This window comes from Leucoraja erinacea, chromosome 1, assembly GCF_028641065.1.
Source record: "Leucoraja erinacea ecotype New England chromosome 1, Leri_hhj_1, whole genome shotgun sequence".
Taxonomy (NCBI): domain Eukaryota; kingdom Metazoa; phylum Chordata; class Chondrichthyes; order Rajiformes; family Rajidae; genus Leucoraja; species Leucoraja erinaceus.
Window position 1 is genome coordinate 80807074 of NC_073377.1, and position 12000 is coordinate 80819073.

Genomic DNA, 12000 nt, shown 5'->3' on the forward strand with positions numbered 1-12000 from the left:
AAAAGCAGGTACTGGTAAGAGGCTTGAATAGCTTGTGGTAGGATCATTGTGCAGTGTTTGTGTGAGAGCATAAGAACCTTAGAAACTTACGCATGATGAGGGATAAAGGAATTTTCTGAAAGTGGAAGGAGAGCCAGAACTCATTTTGACATTGAAAGAAACCATTAAAACTGAGAGTAGATAAAAATGCTGGAGAAACTCAGCGGGTGAGGGAGCATCTATGGAGCGAAGGAATAGGTGACATTTCGGGTCGAGACCCTTCTTCAGATTGATGTGGGGGTGGGAAGAAGAAAGGAAGATGTGGAGACAGTGGGCTGTGGGAGAGTTGGGAAGGGAAGGGGAAAGAGGGAGAAAGCAAGGACTACCTGAAATTGGAGAAGTCAATCAAGAGTCAAGAGTCAATTTAATTGTCATTTGGACCCCTGGAGGTCCAAACGAAATGCCGTTTCTGTAGCCATACATTACACACAAATAGACCCCAGACACAACATAATTACATTTTACATAAACATCCATCACATAACTGTGATGGAAGGCCAAATAAACTTATAAACTTATCTCTCCACTGCACTCTCCCCCCCCCCCGATGTCAGAGTCAAAGTCATAGCCCCCGGCTGGCGATGGCGAAGTCAATGTTTGTACCGCTGGGGTGTAAACTACCTAAGCTAAATTTGAGGTGCTGCTCCTACAATTTACGGTGGGATTCACTCTGGCCATGGAGGAGGCCCAGGACAGAAAGTTCGGATTCGGAATGGGGAGTTGAAGTGCTGAATCACCGGGAGATCAGGTTGGTTATTGCGAACTGAGCAAAGGTGTTGGGCGAAGCGATCGCCAAGCCTACGCTTGGTCTCACCGATGTAGAGCAGCTGACACCTAGACCAGCGGATGCAATAGATGAGGTTGGAGAAGGTGCAGGTGAACCTCTGCCGCAACTGGAAAGATGCTTGGATGGAGTTAAGGGGGAAGTTAAAGCGACAAGTGTAGTTTTCCTGCGGTTGCAAGGGAAAGTACCAGGGGAGCGGGTGGTTTGGGTGGGAAGGGACGAATTGACCAGGAAGTTACGGAGGGAGCGGTCTCTGCGGAAAGCCGAAAGAGGAGTAGATGGGAAGATGTGGCCAGTGGTGGGATCCCGTTGGAGGTGGCAAAAGAGTTGGAGGATTATCTGTTGTATGAGACGGCTGGTAGGGTGGAAGGTGAGGACAAGGGGGACTCTGCCCTTGTTATAAGTGGGGGAATGAGGAGTGAGAACAGAGTTGCGGGGTATAGAAGAGACCCTGGGGAGAGCCTCATCTATAGTCGAACTCCCGTTCCCTAAAGAATAAGGAACTCTTCGATGCCCTGGTTTGTAACACCTCATCCTGGGTGTAGACGGGGAAAATGGGAGTAGGGGATAGAGTCCTTACAGGAAGCAGGATGGGATGAAATATAATCCAGATAGCCATGGGAGTCAACATTTAATAGATGACGGTCAGTAGTCTGTTACCTGCGATGGAGATAGACCGGTCTAGAAATGGTAGGGAGATGTCGGAAATGGTCCAGGTGAATTTGAGAGCCGGATTAAAACTGAGAGTATTATCCTACTGACAATTTATTGCCTGTAACTGAAAGTGTAGGGGTTTTGTTTCCCTTTGCTCCACTTCGGGCCCAACTGCCCGAGTTATTCTCTCTCTTGTCGGAGGGTCAAACGGCCACCACTCCACTCGAGCGGTTTCCAAGAGAGAGAATACAACAAAAGGGATTCCCCTAGGTTCTAGACCTCGGAATTATGGTGGGATATGATAAAATATTGAATTGACCAGAGTGTGCTGATGAGAGAAAACAGAAACCAAGATGGACTCAAAGCAAGTCTAAAATTTACAGGCTTTATTAAACAATGAGAAATCGAATCTCACCAACACTACATAATACGTGGCTAAACTTATGCTTTAAACTAAGACAATGAACGGAAAACTATCGGGCACGTCGCAAAACTTACTTTACACAATTTTACCACCCTTTCCCTTTCTTCTCTCAACTATCCAGGTCACCGGGATACTTACAGCTAGGTCGATCGGTTGGGCTCACGAGCCGTCCAGCAGAGCAGAAAGAGAGAACGAGTTCTGGCTTGACTCCGGCTTTTATACCTGAGTTTCCTTTGAAACCCCCAGGTGTTCCTCTGGATAAAAGGGTTCTTTTGATGATTCCCAGTTTCGATCTGGCATGAAAAATAGGCTTCCGATGATAAGGAGTTTGCTGATGTCGTGATCCCTCAGCCTGATCGTTATCCCATCGCCTACATGGGCTCCCATTGTCCTGATGGATGGGTCATCCACGATGTTGATTGTGCTTGCTGCTGGCCTGTTTACCACCGTCTGCTGAGGCTTGGTACCTTCCTTTGAGTTTCCAAGATAATCTCGTTATCTCCATCTCAGCCTTTCCTGCCCACATCATTTGCATAGTTGTGTGATGCCCAAGTCCACAGGCCAGACAGTTAAATGTGCTTTGGCACGTTTCAAGTTGATCTGTATGAAACCTCATCCTTTCCTGCCAGTCATGTCACAACCAGATATGAAGAAATAGGATTAGCTAAAATGAGTTTTTCCTGATGGAAGCAGATTCATTTCAGAGGCCCAATATTGATGTTAAAAGACCTTGCATTTTCTGTTTGAATTGATGATTTATGAGTTCTGGAATGTTGCTCACGCAGTGTTTTATAGAAATTTGATAAAGATGACCGGATAACAAAACTTCACATGATATATATACATTAACATGGTGAAGCAGGGATTGGGATATTTGTGTTCTGGCAGTAAAATATGTTTCTATTTATGTCTGTAGTTGTTGCTTTGCTGATATGTTGAAAGCAATTTTAACCTAAAGGAGTGCGTGGTATTGGAAGAAGGAGGGACAATAAGGGACATGGATGAAAGACTTCTCATCGAGCAACCACATCAGGATGCAGATTCCAGCCTGCTGATCGTGAGTTGGTCAAAGCCTAGGTTTTTCAGATATTCTTTTGCGATGCATGTGTAGCCTCTTAGCAGTCACCCAACAGAAAAAATTATTCAATATGTTTTAAGTATAACATGGAAGCCTAAATTTCTCCGATTTCCTGAAGCCTGCTGCTGGAGGGATGATGAGTTTGTAGCTGTAATTGATGCGTCTGAATGTCAGGGGGTGCATGGAAATATGTACTCAATGCACAGCTAGCTTTTCAAACATGCAAATAGATTCCTCACAGTTACTTTCTACAGTAGATTTTCTGAATTTCATCAGATTGAAGTATGCGTTAAATGCCTAAGATTGGACCCCGGATAAGGAGTAATAATAATAATGTTAATAATAATAATATATTTTATTGTCATTGCACAGAGGTACAATGAGATTTGGTATGCAGCTTCCATCCAATGTAATAACTTAATTAACTAAAAATGTAGACACCCAGAGAAACAAAGATTAAAAAAATAGTAAAAGAGTATAAAGAGCAAATAGGTCTGTGCCGGGTCGATGTGGGACGTGACCATCTGAGGGAGACAGCTCATGGGGGGGGGTGGCACTCAGCAGGGCCAGTTCAGTGCAGCTATAGCTCTGGGGATGAAGCTGTTCCTAAGTCTGGAGGTGTAAGTGTAGAAGGCCATGTAACGTCTGCCGGAAGGTAGAAGTTCGAACTCACTATTGCAACGGTGTGAGGAGTCTCTGTGAATGCTAATGACCTTCCTGAGGCACTGTGTATTGTGGATGCCCTCCAGGGCTGGTAGCTGTGTCCCAATTATCTTCTGCGCTATGTGGACGACACACTGAAGAGATCTCCTCTCTGCCTCCGCGCAGCTGAGATACCACACAGAGATGCCATATGTTAGGATCCTCTCTGTGGTGCAATGGTAAAAGGTTGTCAGCAGCTGTTGGGGCAGACCGGTCTTTTTCAGTGTTCTCAGGAAGAACAGTCATTGCTATGCCTTCTTGACCAGCACAGCGGTGTTGGTGGACCTTGTGAGGTCCTCTGAAATGTGTGTGCCCAGAAACCTAAAGCTGGACACTCTCTCCACACTGTCCCCATTGATAAAGATTGTGGCGTATTCTCCATGAAGTTGATAATCAGCTCCTTGGCCTTAGAGGTGTTTAGGGACAGGTTGTTATCTGAGCACCAGTCGGCCAGGTTCTGCACCTCCGCTCTGTAGTGTGTTTCATCAGCCCAATCACCGTTGTGTCATCTGCAAAATGTGACAATGGTGTGGTGTTGAATGCAGGAATACAGTGGTGTGTGAAGAGGGAGTAGAGCATGGGGCTCAGTACACAGCCCTGCGGTGTGCCGGTGCTCAGGATGATAGTGGAGGACAGGTGTGGGCCCAGTCTCACTGCCTGGAGTCGCTCCATCAGGATCCAGTCACATATTGACGAGCTGAGGCCTAGCAGATGGAGTGTGGTGTTGAGCTTGGTGGGGATGACCATGTTGAAGGCAGTCTATGAAAAGCATCCTCACGTACATGCCCTGTCTTTCCAGGTGAGTCAGGACAGTGTGAAGAGCCAGAGAGATGATATCCTCTGTGGATCTAATTGCCCTGTATGAAAATTGATGCGAGTCCAGTGAGGCAGGGATGCTGGATTTGATGTGTGAGAGGACTAGCCTTTCAAAGCACTTCATGGTTATTGGTGTTAAGACAACCGGACGGTAGTCGTTCAGGTTGGTGATTTTTGTCTTTTTCGGCACTGGCACTATGGTAGCTGACATCAGGCACTTGGGGACTGTTGCCAGAGATAGAGACAGGTTAAAGATCCTGGTGAATACCTCAGCCAGCTGTTCAGCACAATCCTTAAGTACCCTTTGTTGGACTCAGTCTGGGCCTGCAGCCTTGCGTGGATTGACCCTTCACAGAGCGCACTGTACATCCTGTGTGCTCAATGTTAAGACCTGTCCCTCCACCATGGACACGGTTATTCCACTCCTGGTGGTGTTGCCAGTTTCGAAGCGGGCAAAGAAGGTGTTAAGCTCGTTGGCCAGTGTGGTATCACTGTGGGGGCCGGCAGGTCTGCTCTTGTAGTCAGTGATGTCCCTGCCACATGCTTCTGGTGTCTGCGGTATTGAAGTGGTCTTCCACCCCTTTGCCAGTGGATGTCTTTGGCCCTTTTTATACCTTTGTTCAGGTTTGACCTGGCAGCTCTGTATGCTGAAGTGTCACTGGATTTAAAGGCATTGTTGCGTGCCCTTAGCAGATTCTGTACCTCCTTGTTCATCCACGGTTTCCGGTTTGGGAACATCTTTATTTTCTTGTCCACTGTGACAAACTCCACACAGCAGTTGATGTAGGAGAGCACAGTGGATGTCTACTCCTCCAAGTTGCCTGTTGTGCAAACAGGTCCCAGTCGGTGCGATCAAAGCAGTCCTGGAGTTGTAGGGTAGCGTCCTCGGGCCATATTTTGACCGTCTTTATTGCAGGTTTGGTCTTGCGGATGAGGGGTTTGTATGCAGGCAGTAGAAACAGTGAGAGGTGATCGGATTGTCCCAGGGATGGGCAGGGGAGAGCTCTGAATGCATCCTTGATGTTGGTGTACACTTTATCCAGCGTGTTTGACCCCCTGGTAGGGTACTGCACATGCTGGTGGAATTTGCAGAGTGCAGCTCATAGGTCGACCTGATTAAAGTCCCCTGCAACAATGAAGGCACCATTGGGGTGAGCATCCTGCTGCTAATGTATCTCAGCATTAGTACCAGGGAGCGGCACAGTGGTGCAGTGGTAGAGTTGCTGCTTACAGCACCAGAGTCCCGGGTCGATCCTGGCTAAGTGTGCTGTCTGTACAGTGTTTGTGAGTTCTCCCTATGACGCGGTGAGTTTTCTCTCGGTGCTCCGGTTTCCTCCCACACTCCGAAGACATACAGGTTTGTAGGTTAATTGGCTTGGTAAAATTGTAAATTGTCCCTGATGTGTGCAGGATAGTGCTAGTGTGTGGGGATCGCTGGTCAGCGTGGACTCGGTGGGCTGAAGGGCCATTTTCCGTGCTGAATCTCTAAATTAAACTAATCTACCTGTGACAGTAGTGTTTATGGTGACAGACCTGCTGCAGGAGGTCAGAGAGGGCGCCCCAGAGAGGGAGGGGGTGGGGGGCACAGTATCAGCAGGATCCACCTCACAAGAAACATTGGACTACAAGCACTCGAGGCACAAGTGGTTTTGGGGCAGAGGACTTTTCTTTGAAGTACCAGAACAACAGTGCTTCCAGCAAGTCCATGTGGTTATCCTAAGTAGGTGGCTACATCTGATGGCCACAATATGTTCCCTCTGCTCCCCTTGCACCTGGTGCCTCCTTGGCTGTCAAAGCCACAATCTCTCTCAGCTAGTTTTTTGCCTCTGAACCTTCCTATTGAGGGTGCCTAGTGAGAATGGAGCCAGACCGTGTAGCTTTTCCAGACATTCTGCCTACGATCTCATAACTTCAATAGTCACAGTAATGTAGCAATTTACTATTCCCTTTTTTACTGTCAGACAAAATATTGGTGATCATAATTCAGCAAATTATATATTTGAGGTAACTGTCTGGATAAGGGAAATCCCAAACTCCATTAATATTTTGTTATAGAGTTGAACATCAATGAATAATGAAATACATTTTTAAAGGAGTCTTTCCATTTCTGGTACGATAGTCAAATAGAATCATACGGGCAACATACATTCGTACAAGAATCAAAATCAAACTGATGTACATTTTGTGAAATTATGCACTTTGAAACAATATTTTCACTTTGCAATGAATATGTCATAATATATTGGGTTATCATTGGTTGTGTGACATATTTCATTTTCTAATTTCACATCTAAAATATTAATACTCAGCATCAGCTCAAAAGGGAGGGTGTTTCATGCTGTTTCATTAAATTATGCATTGTGATGGAATTATTTAAAAAAAAACCCTGACATTTTGACAAATGTATTTTATAGTCTGCAAAATTTTGTCAAAGTTATTCATGGGAATAAAATCTTGACAGTAAACAAAATCACCGTCTCCAGACAAGTTGTGATAACCACACAGGACATTCCTTTCATGGTTAGTTCTGAAGATAGTCAGCCAAATGTTTTGCTTTGTTTCTATGTTGTGAGAGTGATATTTTGGCAAAATTCATTTGATGAGCTGTTAGGAGATGGAAATTATTCAGCATTTAAAAATACTTGGAAAACAGAATTGATCATTTCACTCTAAAACAAAGTAAAATGACTGAAATTCTGGAGCTGTGAGAAAACAGTTGTTTGTACGACTGACAGAGTACTAGACAAAGGGCAGACATATAAAAAAGAGAAATGCTTATATCAGCTCCAATGATAATAAAAAAAACACCATTTCAACATTTTCTCCCATCATCCCTGTGGTCTGATGAAGAGTCCTGACTTGAAACGCCATCTATCCACGCTCTCCAGAGGTACTGCCTGACCCGCTGAGATCCCCCAGGATTTTGTGTCTTTCATTGCATCTTTCCTTGGTAAACCAGCATCTGCAGTTCCTTATTTCTGCATTACAACATTTTCTGATTTTGTTTTAGATTTCTAGCATCAGTTTTCATTTGATTTTCAACAATGTTTCTGGTAGCTTTCACAAAATTTTTTGCTTCACCTGTGTATCTGATTTTTGCAGAGCATATAGCAGGGCACACTGATGCCTCGGTTTTCCAGAACTCTACAATTATTCATCATTTAGATTAAGTATTTTTTGTTTTAACCTTTTCCTGTCAAAATAGACAATTTCATCTTTCACTGTAAATAGCTCATTCTAAGCTTCCCCCCAGTCTAGTTTCAGTCAAAAATCACTGAGTCATGCACTTGCGCAACTAATCTTTATTTTGACAAATCACAATTACAGTTCCCACTACTGTACCTAACCACCGAGGGTTCAATCCTCGTCGCTGCCTGATCAAGCCCTCCTAGCCTCGCTCAAATGGAGACATTACAGAAGGTCACACAGTCCCCAAGCTCTTTCTCCCAGAAGATCAACACAGGACCTCATGGGAGCGGACTTTTATAGTTCCCCGAACCTCAAAGGGCCGAACCACATGGGGGTGGTCTCTTTACAGTCCAATAACAGATATCGATTAACCCAGTGCATGATAGACATTTCCCCAACCCAAGAGCACAGTGACTAATACATTATATTCAAACGGTGCTTCTCAAAGAAACCGAACATCGCAACATGTGCCCTGATATGCAAGAAAACCAGACAAGGCCCAATAAGGCCCAATAAATCCAATCAACATCTAGCAAAGTAAAGCTTTGCAACATTATTTACAATGTGTATGTCTGGTTTGCATTCATCCAATCCATTCTGCAATAATTGTCATTTTCTGCAGATGTTCCATTCACTTTCTGTAGCTCTAATCTAGGCTCTGGACAAACTGGCACCATTCTGCAGCTTGTCCTATTTCTGCAGAAGGCACATTTAAATTGACCGAATGGCCTAGCAGCCCAGAGCCTTTACTCAATTTTAGTGTCCTGGCCTCTCCAATTTTGCCAGAATTAACATCACCACATGATGAACCACATCTGAGTGTTTCCTAACCAAAAGCCTTGGATGAACCAGGAGATCTGCATTTTTCTGAAGTCCAGATCCCGGGCATTCAGATCTGGTGACGCAGAGCCGTCTCTAGGAAGTCCAGATACGACCTTGACAAGCCACCAAAAAGGCCAAAAGGGACTTCCACTCAAAGCTGGAGGATGGGGCGGATGTTCGGCAACAGTGGCAGGGTTTGAATGCCATCACCTCCTACAAGGCAAAACCAGGAGGCAGCTCAAGCGACAGCGAAGCATCACTCCCTGACGAGCTCAATGCGCTCGACGCATGCTTTGATAGGGAGAACACCGATGTGCCTTCCCGAGCCCCCATACATCCTGATGGTATTACAGTCACAGTCACAGGAGCTGACATCAGAAGATCCTTCAGGGGGGTGAACCCTCATAAAGTGCATGGACCTGATGGTATACCCGGCCGAGTTCTTAAAACCTGTGAAGACCAACTGGCTGGAGTTTTTGGGAACATTTTCAACCTCACATTATTGAGATCTGAAGTTCCCACGTGCTTTAAGAGGGCATCAATAATACCAAGAGCAAGGTGATTTGCCGTAATGACTATCGACCAGTGGCACTAACGTCCGTGATGATGAAGTGCTTTGAGAGGTTGGTTATGGTGCATATCAACTGCTACCTCAACAAAGAACATCGACCATTACAGTTTGCCTACCGTCACAACAGGTCAACGGAGGATGCAATCTCACAGCCTCTCCACTCCGCTTTGGCCAATGGACAATAAAAACACTTATATCAGGCTGTTGTTTATAGACTATAGCTCGGCATTGAATACCATCATACCCTCCAAGCTGGTTACCATGCCATTATCTGAAGCATCTTATTAAATGTTATTTGGAAATACAAGCATTCTACCAGTTCCCCATTATCCACAGTTACTTCAAAGAATTCCAGCAAGTTGGTCAAACATTATTCCTCTTTCAAGATACATTATTGACTGCCCAGTTGCACTGAATTTTGTTAAGTGTCCGAGCATAATGTCTTAGGCACAGAGTCTTACAGTGTGGAAACAAGCCCTTAGGCCCAACTTGTCCACGGCGAGCAATATGCCCCTTCTATACTAGTCCCACATGCCTGCGTTTGGCCAATATTCTTCTAAGCCTATCCTATCCATGTACATGGCCAAATGTATTTTAAACACTGTGATAGTACCTGCCTTAACTACCTTCTCTGACTACATTCCATACACCCACAACCCATTGTGCGAAAACATTGCACCCGCAGGTTCCTATTAAATCTTTCCTCCTCACCTTAAACCCACGTTCTCTTGTTTTCAATTCCCCTACTTTATGTAACAGACTTTCTGCATTTACCCTATCTATTCCTCTCATGATCTTATACATCTCTATTAGATCACCCCTCATCCTCTTGCACTCTAGCCTGCTCAACTGCTCCCTATAGCTCGGGCCCTCAAGTCCTGGCAGTATCATCGTAATCTTCTCCACACCCTTTCTTCTTGGACAACATCTTTCTGATAACAGGGTGACCAAAATTAAACCCAATATTCCAAATATGGCCTTGTCAATGTCATGTACAACTGTAATATAACCTCCCAAGTTCTGTGCTCAATATTCTGACTGACGACTGCCAAAAGCCTTCTTGACCACCCTATCTACCTGTGATGCCACTTTAATGCAGCTATGCACCTGCACCCCTGGTTCTCTCTGCAATTCCCCCCCCCCCCCCCCCCCCCCCCCCCACTTCCTGGCCCCAGCACTGCCATTTGCTGCAAAGATTGTGCACATCAATAATGATCTTTAAATATTTAATTTACATTATAACAGATATTAAGCTAACTGCTCCGTATTTTCAGCCTTTAGTATCCCTCCCTGCATTTAATTATTTTCCAAATGGAAATGTTACTAAATCAAGGCAATTTTGAACAATTAAATTAAACATGTCAACCAACTCGATAGTTACTTCCTTTAAGGCCCCATGATGAGTTCTAACAAACCTGACCTAAAGACATTTCACCCTATTTCGCTAACAATCTGCTCAGTACCATTGTGGTGGTAAATCTAACGTTTCTTGATGGATGGACTGCAAAAACATTGTAGGCAGTAAACCTGCCCTGAAAGAAAACAGTTCCTTTTTTTCCTACTACATCGTAATCTGCTATGACGGATTTTAAATCACATCTAAGTAGGATGGTTTTGTATTTTGTAGCACCTTTTATGACTTCAGAATCCCCCAAAGCATTTTGCAGCTAATTAAGTATGTGTGTTTGTAAATGTGGGTAACAACAGCGCATGGCAAGCATGTACAAATGGCTGTGGTAACGACCAGCCAATCTCCTTTAATGATGTTGATCAAAGCATCTTTTACCCAGGGTACTGGGGATATCACCACAGCTTTCCATCAAAATAGCAGCATGTAACCATATAACCATATAACCATATAACAATTACAGCACGGAAACAGGCCATCTCGGCCCTACAAGTCCGTGCCGAACAGATTTTTTTTCCCCCCTTAGTCCCACCTGCCTGCACTCATACCATAACCTTCCATTCCCTTCTCATCCATATGCCTATCCAATTTATTTTTAAATGATACCAATGAACCTGCCTCCACCACTTCCACTGGAAACTCATTCCACACCGCTACCACTCTCTGAGTAAAGAAGTTCCCCCTCATATTACCCCTAAATTTCTGTCCCCTAATTCTGAAGTCATGTCCTCTTGTTTGAATCTCTGTAACTTAGTTGTTGAAACCCAGGCAACATTCTAGTAAATCTCCTCTGTACTCTCTCTATTTTGTTGACATCCTTCCTATAATTGGGCGACCAAAATTGTACCCCATACTCCAGATTTGGTCTCACCAATGCCTTGTTCAATTTTAACATTACATCCCAGCTTCTATACTCAATGCTCTGATTTATAAAGGCTAGCATACCAAAAGCTTTCTTTACCACCCTATCTATATGAGATTCCACCTTCAAGGAACTATGCACGGTTATACCCAGATCCCTCTGTTCAACTGTATTCTTCAATTCCGTACCATTTACCATGTACGTCCTATTTTGATTTGTCCTGCCAAGGTGTAGCACCTCACATTTATCAGCATTAAACTCCATCTGCCATCTTTCAGCCCATTTTTCCAAATGGCCTAAATCACTCTGTAGACTTTGGAAATCCTCTTCATTATCCACAACACCCCCTATCTTGGTATCATCTGCATACTTACTAATCCAATTTACCACACCTTCATCCAGATCATTGATGTACATGACAAACAACAAAGGACCCAACACAGATCCCTGAGGCACCCCACTAGTCACCTGCCTCCAACCCGATAAACAGCCATCCACCATTACCCTCTGGCTTCTCCCATTCAGCCACTGTTGAGTCCATCTTGCTATTCCTGCATTTATACCCAACAGTTGAACCTTCTTAACCAACCTTCCATGAGGAACCTTGTCAAAGGCCTTACTAAAGTCCATATAGACAACATCCACTGCTTT